Source organism: Rhipicephalus sanguineus, chromosome 5 (genome assembly GCF_013339695.2).
Source record: "Rhipicephalus sanguineus isolate Rsan-2018 chromosome 5, BIME_Rsan_1.4, whole genome shotgun sequence".
Classification (NCBI taxonomy): Eukaryota; Metazoa; Arthropoda; class Arachnida; order Ixodida; family Ixodidae; genus Rhipicephalus; species Rhipicephalus sanguineus.
Genome location: NC_051180.1, coordinates 20,585,375 through 20,599,421, shown reverse-complemented (window position 1 = coordinate 20,599,421; position 14,047 = coordinate 20,585,375).

Below are 14,047 nucleotides of genomic sequence, written 5' to 3'. Positions count from 1 at the left end.
CAATAGCGTAGTCTAGCGTAGAAGTGACCTAGGCTTTCACTTTTGCTTTTTTTTTTTGTTACGTGACGCTGCGGCGAGCAACGCAGACTTCCGGTCACGTTCACAGGTGTATCACATCACCCTCGAGGGAGCCAGCTCCCTCAAGTTCACTGGAGCAATCGAACGACGATCGGTGATCGTTGACGTAGCTAATGCTCGTACTCATGGCAAGCACCAGTGGCAGGAAATGGTCCTGCAAGAACGAGGAACCCTTCCATGAAGAAACAGCCCCGACCGAAGGGCTCACCGACGTTGTATCGATCTACACAGAGCAGCAAAGCGAGGGTCGTATTCTGGAATAGTTTTGTTGGACGAAAGCCTTTTTGTTCAACCGCGGCATTGTAGTTTCGTTTTTTAACGATTGTTTTGTTATATCTTTGGTTTTCTCAAAAGCCATCACTGCCCTTTTGTTCATGGCATCCCATTTGTACTATGAAAGGCTCTCCGCAATGGCCCGTCTCTGCACAAAGATCCAAATTCAATGTGCGTATAGATTAGATGCCTGCGGCACCGCAATACCGCAGGCGGTGCGTCGCTTGCTTGAGATGCGTACGCCATTGAAGACGAGCCATTATGGTAAGAAAAGCTTTATGGGCATTTTTTTTGCGTACCTCGAGGCACCGCAAGGCAATGACGCTTGACATTGCACCATGTGTGAGGCGCACCAATGTGATAGTAAATATATTTCCAGACGTAGCACATTGACTTATATCAATGACACCGACTTTGTTACATGTTAAACCAAACGTAATTTTCGCGCTGCACACTATCAATCAGCAGGCTAAGAGAAGGATCACTGTGAGCAAATGAAATCTATAGAGTGCTGCCATAGGCATCGTAACATCTCAGTTGTAATTCATTTCTTATGTTACCATACGTATCGCATGTACTGCTCTTTTTTGTGTTAAAATATCCTCGTACAGCAGAGCGCAATACTTGTTGCTATGATGTGGTTATTTGTGACAAGTATGCAACTTTAACTCAGTATTGAATTTAAGCTTTCTCGCTATCGATCAACGCTACTTCCGTTTATTTAATGATAATTACACTGCTTCGAGCCGCGGCGGCTGCATTTCGATGGAGGCGAAATGCTAGAGGCCCGTGTACTTGGATTTAGTGCACGTTAAGAACCCCAGGGATTCATTTCCCGAGCCCTCCACAACAGTGTCCCTAATAATCATATCGTGGTATCTGGGTAATGCGTGAATGTCGAAGGCTGCCTTCACTTTTGTTCGAAGGGTCCGTTAATTCATTAAGTGGTTAATATGTTTAGGTGGTTCCCTCCAATGACAGCGAAATCTGTCCTCCTCGCCATCTTGTGTGGGAACGCACACTTTCGCTTCCATCTTCGGTGCCACCACGCATTCGGCGCGCGTTTATCCTCCTTTTCGAAGCGTGCGGTAAGGAGTTCTACCCATATGCACGAGAGCGCTTTTTAGCAGCAATGGCCGTCCATTTCGGAAGCGTCTCTTCTTTGCCTTTCTGCAATAATTATCTCTCTCTCCTAATCCCGCACATCGTAACACTTTCAGCACATATGCGCAAGTGTGCAGATGACAAAGTGATGTCCTCCGAACTTTTTTTAGTTTTCTTTTCCGTTCTCTTACTCGTTCTAAGAGGAATGTTATAGCATTTCTTTCTTCCCCTAACAAGTTTTCTTCATTACGCTACGCATTCACGCTTATCGCTCCGAGGTAGCGCAAGGGGGTCCCCTTTGAACAGCAGCTGTTGCATCCATCATGAGGCGGCTTTCGATTAGCGTAGATTGTGCAAAACTTCTAGGCAGCAATATCCCGCATGTCGAAGCTGAACAAGTACGCAATTGTACAAGAAAGGCCGCATGCAAGAACGACGCCTTTAAGTACGACCCTTTCTCGCGGGTCCGTGCATTTTCTCTCTTTTCAGTTTTTTTCTACGCTGGCCCTTGAACAAAAATCTAGTCCTTCATTTATTATTTGTTTTGTGCCCTCTTTGACTCACCGTCTCCCAGCCAATGTGCCTGGGCTGTGCCTCCTCAGTCCTCACACTGCTAGACAGATAACTAGGGCAAACAAAGCAGGCGTGACCCAGACGCCGGTGAGCGCGTTACGGAGCGCTGCTTTCTGCTTATTAAATGGGGCGGGCGGAGGGCGGTAGGGCTTGGGCAGGCGGGTGGAAAAACACCAAGAGAAAATAACTGTTTTCGGCGAAACTTCGGGAATGACGCGAAAGCCGAGTCATTTCCGAAGCTTTTCAGTGGCTCCTTCAAACTCAATAATGTCTCGTGCATTGTGCCTGTGTTCCGCGTCGGTAATCTTGGCCGATAAAACTTGCAGAGAGGTCGATTGCTACGGGTCACTGTAAATCAATGTGTACCTGAAATGAGGCAGTAAACCCGCGCCGGCGAAATACTGCGAATATGAACCAACTACCCAAAGTACATCTTGACTGAAATGAGGCTTCACTTAATCCTAAAATAAATCCAGAACTGCCGTTAATCAGTCTGACTACGCCTATGAACAGACGTGTCTTGCATTCGTAATAGCAGCGCGTTCCAAGATTCAAGCTTTTTACATTGCTTATTCTTTTTTTCTTTTCTTTTTTTTTTGTCAACTTCGTGTTGCCAATGTAAGCTGTAGCAACATTCTAGCTCGTTCCTCGCAATACTGATTGCACGCACGCAAATTTCTGCCTCTTTAAAAAAATTCGTTCTTATTTACTGCTTCACTATTTTATTTTTGTAAACGAGCGATGTTTTTGTTCTCCCATTCAATGAAAGCGAATTGTGTGCGCGCTTCTCCGTCCTCTGGTGGCAAGGCATGATTGTTATGGAATTTTTTCGTCTGTGTTTTGACGCTTGTACTTATTTTTCGTTTCCCTGTAACCTCTATTTTCGTGGCAACAGACACAACCGCGTACGGAAAATAAGGAGGAAATCAGGCGCACTGATTAGAAGGTTTTTTTTTTCAGCAAGTTCCAATGTACTATAACGTTTCCTATTTAAAATGAGAACAAGATTTTTGCCGGCATTTTCGAACACTTGCTTACGAGAGATTTGGCGAGGAAAAATATTATTGCAACAGCACAACGTCGCGCACCTTTGAAAACAACGTTTTCAGATGTAAATAGTGCGTTGATATGCACAAATGTCACTCACACTTTACGAAAAAAAGAGCTAAATGCGATAACGGATGCGGATTTTGCAGTGAGGTTGTTTTAGTGCTGCTAAATGAAGTTATGTATGCCGTTTTTCAGTTTCTCGCTACTTCTTCACAATTTTATGCGGCTCGCAAATCTCTTCTCATTTTCGAGTTATAGTTTTTCTCCATTAGTGGAATACTTTGCTTGTTTTGTGTCAGTATTTTTTGCTTGCCATATTCGAGATGCAGAGATTCTTCTGCGTTAGTATAACTCATGCATCATCATTCCATATTGTTCCTCTACATAATACATCTGACGTATGAAAAGCTTCGCTGCGTTGAATGTATTGTTCTTTTTTTTTGCAATTTCGTTACAATGTAGAATATATCGTCTATGACAAATATATGGCTGTAGTCATTGAACTCACTCCACTCGTCGGACAATACTTGGAAGACAAGTTGAATTAACTAATGGAGCAATTACCTAACGAACATAAATGACGGTTCGCACTAGTGCGTTGCAGTACACATCGCAAATGAGAATGGATGTGCGGATGTGCTCGCTTCAAACGCTTGCCAATGGAGCGCACAGGACCAAACATCTTTGCAAATTATGTTACGCCTATGTACCTTCTTTTCTGCGGCCGCAATTATATGGACACTCTCCGACGGGTTTTTGTCGTCGGCGTCACATTATGTTCCTTATAAAGACCAAATCAATAACATCACTCGAGGGTAAAAGCGCACGAGTGGGGCGCGACTAACGCGGCTGAAGCAGAGATTGAAGCGAGCCGACCCATCTCCCTCACATGGAGGGCGCATGCGATAACATCAACACGTGTGCGAAGCCTGCCGTCGATGAAACGCCCCGCCCGTCTTGAAGGAGCATGAAGAACACGGGGGGGGGGGGGGGTGGGAAGGGGGTCATGTGTCGGTCGAGCAGCACTATGAACTCTGATTCTAAGGTGTGGTCGCGATGTGCTGCGCCCGCTATATCTCAGCAAGCATCAGCAGACGGCATGTGTACCTTCCTACGTGATGTGCTGTGGCAAATCCGCTTCTCTCCCTCGAACGGCCGTTTCGCTTAACCAGTGTTTTGTAGAATACGCGAGACCGGATCCAAAAGAGTTGCTGCCAGCGTTACATCGCATAGCATTAAAATTTGTTGCTATCGCATTCATTGCTTCGCCCTTGCGGTTAAACTGTGATTTTTTTTCCTCTCTCTCTCTCTCTGCTTCTCTCGCTGCCTTCTTCGGCATGTCAGGCCGAATTATCCTTTTGCCAGGGATCGTTGCAGACGTCAATATTTTGAAAGAAGCAGTTTCATTCAGGAGACGTGCTTCAGTTCGTAAACTAGTCGTTGCTTTAAATAACTACATATAAGCAGTTATTAAGTATTTTAAACATATATAAATAACTACATATATAATTTATCTATATATATTTATATAGATAAATACCTGCAAACGTAAACGAGCAGGTGAAAATTTTGCATGCAGGTTCTGCAAACATTTTGTGAAGGCTCAACAGAGAGTACCTTCGTATATGCGGGTCTATGTGTACAGAGTTTCGAAATGTTAACAGCTACAATAATGTTTCTTCTCGCTTCACCTGCCAAATCTCGAATGACCGAGTGCCTTCAACTCTTGCTTTTGTATAACGCTAGAGCAATAACACTGGTTTTTCCTGTAGTTTTCCTTATTGCTATTGCACTGCTACCTGTAATTATTAAAAAGCCCTTGCTACTCCGCGAACGCTTGGTGGTAGGGCTCTTTCAGTATCATATTTCTCGTAGCATCTAATTTTATTTACTGCTCTCGTGTCAGTGCGAATTTATCCGCTGGTTAAGTACTATGGCTTCTTCAATAGACTACAACATTGAATAGCAGATCGAATCGTAATGCATGACGGCTGGTTACGTTTCGGAGCTCTGTCAAGTTCAATGTCACATTTTCGAAAGCGTGATTAAAGTGTACAGTCGGCGTTTTAATTGCAAGTTGAACAGTAAAGACATCCCACGTTTTGATGTCGAAGACATGAATTAGGTTCTGGCACACTGATGAGAATTGCGCTTTTTGTTGGCAGAGCTTACACTATTTCATGCAAATTCTCTATCCCTAATGTGGTAGGCCTTTGTGCACTTGCACAAGCACCAGCGTTCACAATCGGGTCAACTCACTTGCGGCTTTAAAAGACGAATCAGCAGCCTTCAGCATTTCAACATGTCCTTCGCAGAGGTGACATGTTTGTTTTGGCCGTGAACCGGCATCGGAGGGTTGGACTGAACATTAAAGAAAAAAATTTGAGGAGGGGCGAAGCATGTAGGGAAGATGTTTCAGCTCCACTAACGTGAAACCTGTAAGGGTTGAGGCATGCAGTGTGCGCCGGTGTTTCACACTGCAAAATTACTGCTGATGGGCAATGAGACAGACGAAAAACGTTAGACACAGAGACTCGCAGGTCATGTTTAGTTAACGTGCACGCTGCAACTTCATTGTTCAACTATGCACAAGAGATCTCCCACCGCTACATTGAAGGTCAAGATCCAGTGCCTATATGTACGGGGTGTCCGGTCAACGGTTTGTGCAGCTCGAGCAGTCGTTTTTTCAACCAAGAAACTCGCTAGAAGACGCTGCCTGAGTAGGCGTTGTCTCTCACGGCGAGCGCTGTCACACGGCGAGCGCTGAGGCGGTGAAGTCCTCTCTTGCGCTCAAGCATATGACCGTCCCGACAGGACGACGATGCACGGTGCACGCCGACACGCCGAGGCCCTAAGCAACTCGCCCCTAGAAGAAAAACGCTGCGCCCTAGTACTGCGAGACCAAGGAAGCGGCGGAGCTGGTGGCGTTGCCCTCCTCTTTTCCCTCCTCTTTCCCCTCACTTCCCTTTCCCCACCCTTGCCATACTATACTATACAAGAAAGCTCCACTAACTTGAACTTGGGGAGGTGCGGAGCACCGGTGTTTTCACATAGAGCACGTCAATAGCAATGAGAATAGCGTCATCTCATTGCTAGAGACAATGTCGCAGGCAGCGTCTAGCGCTCAACGCAGACGGCCTCCATAGCAGAAACAAGCTTTTTCTGACCCAACGCGCCGTTTTATTTGCCACTCGGAGAAGCGCATGTGGCGTTGTCTCTGTAGCGAGCGCGCGTTTTTCGCGAGGTTTTTCTGAGCGAATGCGCCGTCTTATTTGCCATTTGTTTTTACTGGACGGGGCGAAGACAGGAGACGCCGACAGCCGGTGCTTCGCACCTACATCAAAAGCAGGTGGGTGGGGAAGGTTACGGGACGCAGAAGGATTGTCGGGCAGTAACCGGAGATATTGAATATGGGCGGTTGTGAGAGAATAGGGAGAAGAGCTCTAAGGGGTATGGGCCATGAAAGCGCGCGCCGGAACTCCCGGCAACGTTGGGACTGCTTCTCTTTCCGACACCCGCCGCTGCAGCTGACGTTCAGGTTGTGCACGGGCGCCCCTTCTTTCCAGCCACGTTTTGTTGGGATAACCCTTGCCGCTTCTGGCCGGGTAGATAAAGGTTGTTCAGCCAGAAAGAAAAAAATAACATGGGACAGTATGGTATGGTGAGGATAAACATGAAACAGAGGGAAGTTGAGAAGGTTTTCAGCGAGTGGTATTTTTAGCCTCTACCTTTGGGCTTCAGCTTTATCTCGCGATGAACATGCGCGCGCGAGGCGAGGCGAAACTACAGATAAAAAGTGAGGCGATTCGCTTCCACACGTATCACGCGTTTACTGCTCCCGAGGGAACTGGTGTACCCAGCCGCCCGGCCGTAACGGCGCCCGCTTCTGTTGCACACCTCGGTGGTGGTTGTGTAGTGGCGAAGCCTTTACAGCGCGAACGCTTGCGCCCCCTCACAGCCTTTGAGGCTAAAATCATGACCGGGTCATGGCCATTGTTGCAGAACGCTTTGGTGTCTTCCTTATCGGATCCGCTCTTTTTACACGTCAACGTTGTTTTGAATTCAGGTCGTCTCGGAGCCGCTGATAAAGTGTTGTGCGCCCTGGCTTGCGTTGCGCAAGACGTTGCGACGGCGTCACGCTTTCGCGTGCGTTCCTTTACGACTGCATAGACCGGCTGCATGCAGTGAAAATTGCGTGCATTACTGTGTACCTATGCTTTTAAACGAGCAATATATTAGAATAAGGTGTCTTGATTTTCACTGATGACAGTAACAGAGACTTTGAGAATTGCGTTGGTAGGGGTTTTCTTGAATTAGGAGGATCAGCAGAGTTTGAGAATTGGGTCAAATGCAGGCTGCGTGGGACAAACACTCGGGGCGCACACGTGGCCAAATTAAAATTATTCGTGATGCGGGCCTGACTGCGTCGTGGCCCACGCTGCGCCCACTTCGTTTCGCTGGCGACCCACGCCTTGGAGACCCACGCTATTTTTTCGGTTTTTGGGTCTTGGGACAACTCGAGCGCAAGAGTTCAAGAGTGGCTTGGGTTCTGAGCATGCGCCCTGGCGGCTCGCGAACTTCCTGGGTCCCCAAGCACCTTGGGGCCCCCAATTCTCAACTCTCTAATGTGTGCAGTACAGCAAGAGGAGCGTTTTGCCGATATTCCATCAGTTATCGTGCAAAATTTCAGCACCTAGAACCATTAGTTCGCTGTTCCGTGTACTTTCTCTCACTAAAAGTGGGTGTTGTGCCCGTGTAGTGTTGCGGTAACCCATATGTATGTGCTAAATTTTTATAACACAGCTATCAGCATGCGAAGTTCGTCATATATCATTAGCTGTTATTTTCCAGGTACTGTGTCTTCGATCCCTATCTCGCGCCTTTTTTAACTCCTGGAGCACTCATATTCCCTTATTTGCGTTAGACGTTCTCCGATATATTGGTTGTTATCCGGCCCAAACATTTGTAGAACTTTACACCGTTGTACTAAGCACTCAGTAGACTACTGGCAATGCATTGAAGGGTATCTGATGTAACCATGACGTCATTTTCCCCCATTATATTAAACTTTTATATACACTTACCCCGAGAGAAGTGAGAGTGCCCATTAATTATTCTACGACTACGACTTACATCGCATTAGCTACAAGCAGCGCAGTGCAACGGAGGAATGTTCACAGTTTCTTCAAATATTTATCTTTGAAGATATAACAAATGCATAGGTAGGTTTCCCTTATGTTCATTGGAAACTACAAAGAGCACGTCGATGTTTCGATTGAAGATCCTCCGTGTTCCATAGGCTTATAGCCCTAACACCTTAGTTCGCTGTAATGATGAAGGCGCTAAAACAAACACGACGTTGTTGAAGGTATATAAACCGTATGTGATTTATCTCACTTGAATCGTGTCCAAACTACCGAAAGCCAGTTCGCAATTGCTTACATTGACAAAATAGCTCTATGGTAATATGCAGAGGTAACTTACTTTTTTTTTTAAAGCGCAATCGTCTAATTCAATCATTCAAGCGGGCTGTATTCCCAATAATTGCTCTTCATTGTTGCTGATGTTGATTGTTCGCTACCCACGCTTTTACTGATGGCGACTGGTCTCTGAAAGGATCATTAGTGCTGCAGCGTAGAGCTTGCGCGTTATGTTTTCTTTCGCACCTAGTAAATACACAACCCCAATAAGCTCTCCTCGAACGTCATAAAGTCGGTGTAACCAGAACAGACGATGACAATCAAGTTGAAATATCGACAAATGTTGCATATATGTCATTTCGTTTTTGATATAATATTTCAGGTAGCGTAACTCATAACTACGCAAGTAACGTACGCATGTCTTAAAAAGCACGACAAGCTTTTTTTCAAATTGGTATAATGCGACATGGATGATCGTCGCTAGTACAGATGTAGTCGAGCCGTCATATTAGATCAGGCTTATTACTTTAGTTTAGGCCATGACATTACTTCTTCTGCACAATCCCGCCTAGTTCTCTTGGGCTTTCTTCCATGATTGTTCTGGCACAAAGCAGGGATGAGGAAATGACTCGAAACATTCACTCTAATGCTTCTTTAGAGTATCTGTTGTCGCCGCCGATACGATGCCCTTCTTTTTCTTGTTTTTTTTTTTTTCGCGACGTCGATATCTCTATAATGGTGCGCACGTGCTTAGCTGAGAACACCTCTGCTATACATCGAAAGAAGCCTTGAGATCTAGGAATTTTTTTTTTTAAGCGAGATATCGATTACCATAATAAGTAGGCCCGTGGTCAATCATGAACAAACTTGTGCATTTGCAATTCGATTTGTTGCAGCTAAGACATCATGTTAACAGTAAAATGAAAATAAACGTAATGAGGACCACACAGAACATTTCATCACAAGAAAAAGAAACGAGAATGCAGATGGTTAGTCATGTAAGCATTGTTGGAATCTAGGAAAGAAGACGAAGGGGAAGTGGAGAGGCGACCCACTACGCACTTCTTTTTCTTCTTCGGATTATTTTGTCGCCATAAAAATGGTCGTGCTACGCTTCGAGTTTTTTATTGCCGTGTGCTACACGATCGGCTATGTCGTGCCATAACAAGTATCGTGTGTACACAGGGTGCGTTGGCAACTGGTGAAGTCGCATGTTTCCTGATGCATTTTCCTAAGACAACTGGAAAGTGAAAGCCATCTTCTTTTTCTCAGTCAATTGCATTGATCACCCTCCCCCCCACCCCTCCTCTCTTGAAGCTTTCCGAACCAACGTGACCTTGCACTGCCTCCTGCATCGTAGGCACTGGAGGCCTTCTGCACCTCACGCGGTTGTAGAGTGCCTCCTGGATTGGCCCACCTTTGACCAAGCGACGATGCCGTGTAATGACGTCATCATACGAAATCAAGTAACATGACGTCATAGCGGCACCACGATGGCGTCATAAATTTAGGCACCCTGTGCGTGATAGGATTACGTCATCGCGTGACGATTCTCTTGCATCACTGGTGTTGACGCCACCGACTCTGACAGTCACTTCTCGCGTTTGATGAGGCATCTAAGGCTTTCGCCTTATTAAACGGGGTAGGGGAGGAGAAGGTGTAAACAGAAGAGAAAATACGCCTTCACCAACGCCGCCCAACGCAAATTAACTTTCACAATGGTGTCAAGCGCAAAGGCAACTACGCGGACAAATAGAGGCAAGGACGGGAGCTGCAGCTTCATATTCGGTTTGACGAAACAAGCACAAACGCCTATGAAGGCGCGCCTACGCATTTTTGTTTATTGAACAAAATTTCGGTGCTCAGCTCTGTATACTTTTAAGCGAAATATTTGTTTGCCCTACGAATAAATGCTTTGTTTATATTACATGTTCGGCAATCTAAATGAATTGGGCATGGTGCAGATATCCTTGTAAGCTGCTTTTACGCTTTGTGGAATAATACTACCAAAAGAAAAATAACGCCAACGTTGCTGTAAAAATAACCAAGGCAGTTAGACTACGGATCGCAGTTCGTTTGAAGTCCCGTTTTTCTACAGCGGCATGGTCCATCTTTTAGTGCCATTTCATATAATCGAATGCAGTATTCCTTCCAATGACCAGAATAGTGCTTCTTGACCATTGACCAGCGCTTCCTGCACATTAAGCTAAATGGGGCTTCTGAAAAAGATTTAAATTTCCGGCGTTTATCGATATAACAATACATTGTAGAACATCTGCGGTGAAAAATATGGACAACCAGAAAAAGTGCGACACTTTGGTTGCTGTAGAGAAAAAAAAAAGTTGGTTGGCTAACGAAGCTTACGATATGTACGCTTCTTAGAGGTACTTATAGATCATATTAAACATAATGATATAAATTGCAAGGAATGCACGATGTTTTTAAATAAATAAATATCTAAAAATAGATAACAATTTTATCATTTCAAATCGTGGTTTCGGGACGTTAAACCGCAGATATTATATTATTAACAATTTTATCATTGCCCAGTCGTATTGGTCTCCGCACGCTTGCTTTTTACATTTTTTTTAATAACTACCAACAGTATATTGGAATGTTTTTTTTTTTTTTCAGCAATATTTACATCTCCATGTTTTTTGTTTTTTTTTCGAGCCTTTAGCATCGCTGATTTTATGAACGAAAACTGATCTGGGCACCCTTTTTACAGGAATTTCTTGTCTTTTTTTGTTTTTAGCTTATTTTTGTCCACGCCTCTTCTTCACTTTTTCCTTTACCTTCCTATCTCCTTTCCTCTTTCTCTCCTCCTACCTTATTATCCTCCATCTCTTCCTCTCCTCCGCAGAGAAGAGTAGGCAGCGTTGTGCCCCTTATGTGGCGGTGACAGCCTGCTCTCTCCGGTTTCCTCTGAAATCTTTGTGTATTGCGTGCTCTTCAATAATAACAATAATAATAAAATAATATAATATAATAATAATAATAATATAATAATAATAATAATAATATAATAATAATAATAATAATAATAATAATAATAATATATAATAATAATATAATAATAATAATAATAATAATAATAATATAATATAATAATAGCAGCAGCCTAGAGAAGCAACAGAAACTAGAACAGCACGAATCAAGGACCACATAAAAAAAAAAGAAAGTCGAGAACTAAAACAATTTCATTAGGTTGGAGTCTCTTTTGAGGGAACGCAAACGCAACGCGTAGAAAGCAAAGAAAAGACAAACGCGCAAAAGGAAAGTCGGTGTAAGACGATGCGGACCCACAACGCTTTTGAGGTTTTGGGGAGATGCGCCCTGGGGCGACACGCCGTGCACACAGAGAGGAACGGCATAACGCCCGGAGGAATTCGCGGCGCTTCTCGGCTTCAGCGTTCAACCTGAACGAAAACACCTCTGGCGCCAGCGCACAGCGACAGTTTCTTGAGGCTGCCGCTGCTGCTTATCGCATCTACACAGCCGGTTCCCAGAGGAGGGACGGCCACCGATCACAGACCTTATGTGTACTTTCTTTCTTTCTTTCTTTCTTTCTTTCTGTCTTTCTTTCTTTCTTTCTTTCTTTCTTCTTTCTTTCTTTCTTTCTTTCTTTCTTTCTTTCTTTTTCTTTCTTTCTTTCTTTCTTCTTTCTTTCTTTCTTTCTTTCTTCTTTCTTCTTTATTTCTTATTTCTTTCTTTCTTTCTTTCTTTTCTTTCTTTCTTTCTTTCTTTCTATCTTTCTTTCTTTTCCTGTGTTTGCTACGCGTAACATCTTTGTTTATTTTTACAAATGCCAACAGACAGCCAACCTGTGTGTTATAGGGAGTGGTCTGGTGTTCACATAGGGGGAAAAAGACAGACGATATTTTTTTTCCTGAACACTGAATTAACAACCAGGCTCCTACTTCAATTCAATACTACACGGCACATTCTTTCATGCAGCGGGCTACGCTAAGGTCAATTTCGCCAGAGTCTCGCGCCGTCATTGAGAGCACGTGCCCGATTCATCTAGCCATACACACAAACGTTGTTTTAATAACAGCACTTCGCCTATTCGACGTCACTTAAGGAAGGAAAGCATTTAGTAACAGAAAGGGGTTTGGTGATGCTTGGTCCGCAAGTACCATCTATAGCAGTGCTGGCTGCCCTCAGTCCAGGACGACGTCACTTAAGGTGGCACCGCTCACAATCATGGCGCAATGTTTTCGAGTAATCTATACTGCAAACTGGGCACATGAGACGGCACTGCACACAGACAGTGTTTGTATGCTTTCTGGCCCTTACTGAAGACCATTTTAGAAGCCCGGTAATCTATTCAGACATATTCCATTCCTCATGCAGGTGTGTTATGAAAGGACAAAAGAGGAGCCTTGTTGATTTCTATTCTGAGGACCTTGTACTTAGATTTAGGTGCATGTTAAAGAGCCCCAGGTATCGAAATTTCCGGAGCCTTCACTACGGTGTCCTTCATATTCATGCCGTGGTTTGAGACGTAACACCAACATTATATATTTTTATTATTGTTGAAATCATTCCTGCCGCGATGTACTACTTTCCATTGCCCAAAAACAAAAGCAACGTAAAAACTTGTAGATCAACTAACAATTTTTTATCTAAGCAGGCTTGACTATGGCTCATGGTGGGCTTTCTAGAGATACGCGCAGGCACCGCCGTGTCTGCTAGGAGCGCGAGTACTATCACTGTATTTTTCGCAGGACAGACTGAATAATGAATCATGACCTTTCCTTGAGAGCAGCTTTCAAGTTTCCCCGTATGCTTTCTGCTGCAGAGTTTAGAACCGATGTAGCTGTGCTACATACCGACATAGAGTGTGCGGCCTGAAAGCTCCTACTTGGAATCTCTTACAAGCGAGTGCATGGAAAGCTCCTATTCATACACTATACGCATTAAGGCTTGCGCCTTTTACGATGTGTCAGCAAGCCTGTTGCTTTTTACCGCAATCACAACGAACTTTTTGACATATGGCACAGGTTTTCAAATGTTCTGCAGCCATTACGCCTAGTCTTGGTTGACTTAGGGTTACTAGCTCAATCCTAACTGACCCACCGATAGCCACATATTGAGGATGGGAAAGATGTCTGGAAGGTATTGGTGAGCTTCGACATACGGATTTTGCGAGCCTGTGTGAAATAAATATTTCACCGAATTGTTACTGTGACCATCAGTGATCGCGAATATACGTGGGTTTTAGAAATCGTCCACTGCAAACGCATAGGGAGGATGTAAGATTACTCGAATTTATACGTTCGTTTCGATGTCGGGACTTTGTGCTTTGTGCAGAATAAATAATGTACAGATCAGTTGCCAGTGGGGCTACAGAAGCGTTCACGAACAAATGCAGGTTTTCGCGCTGTTCCTTGGAACGCATTACCCCTCGGAGTCTTTATGTTGGAGTCATAAGTTTTCTCTTTTTTGAGAGGGAAAGCAACAACGTGTTTAGATTATTAGGAAAAAATTATTGCTTATGTTTTGCCCTTCTTAGAGTGAATCTAAATGTGTAACTTGCCTCGATA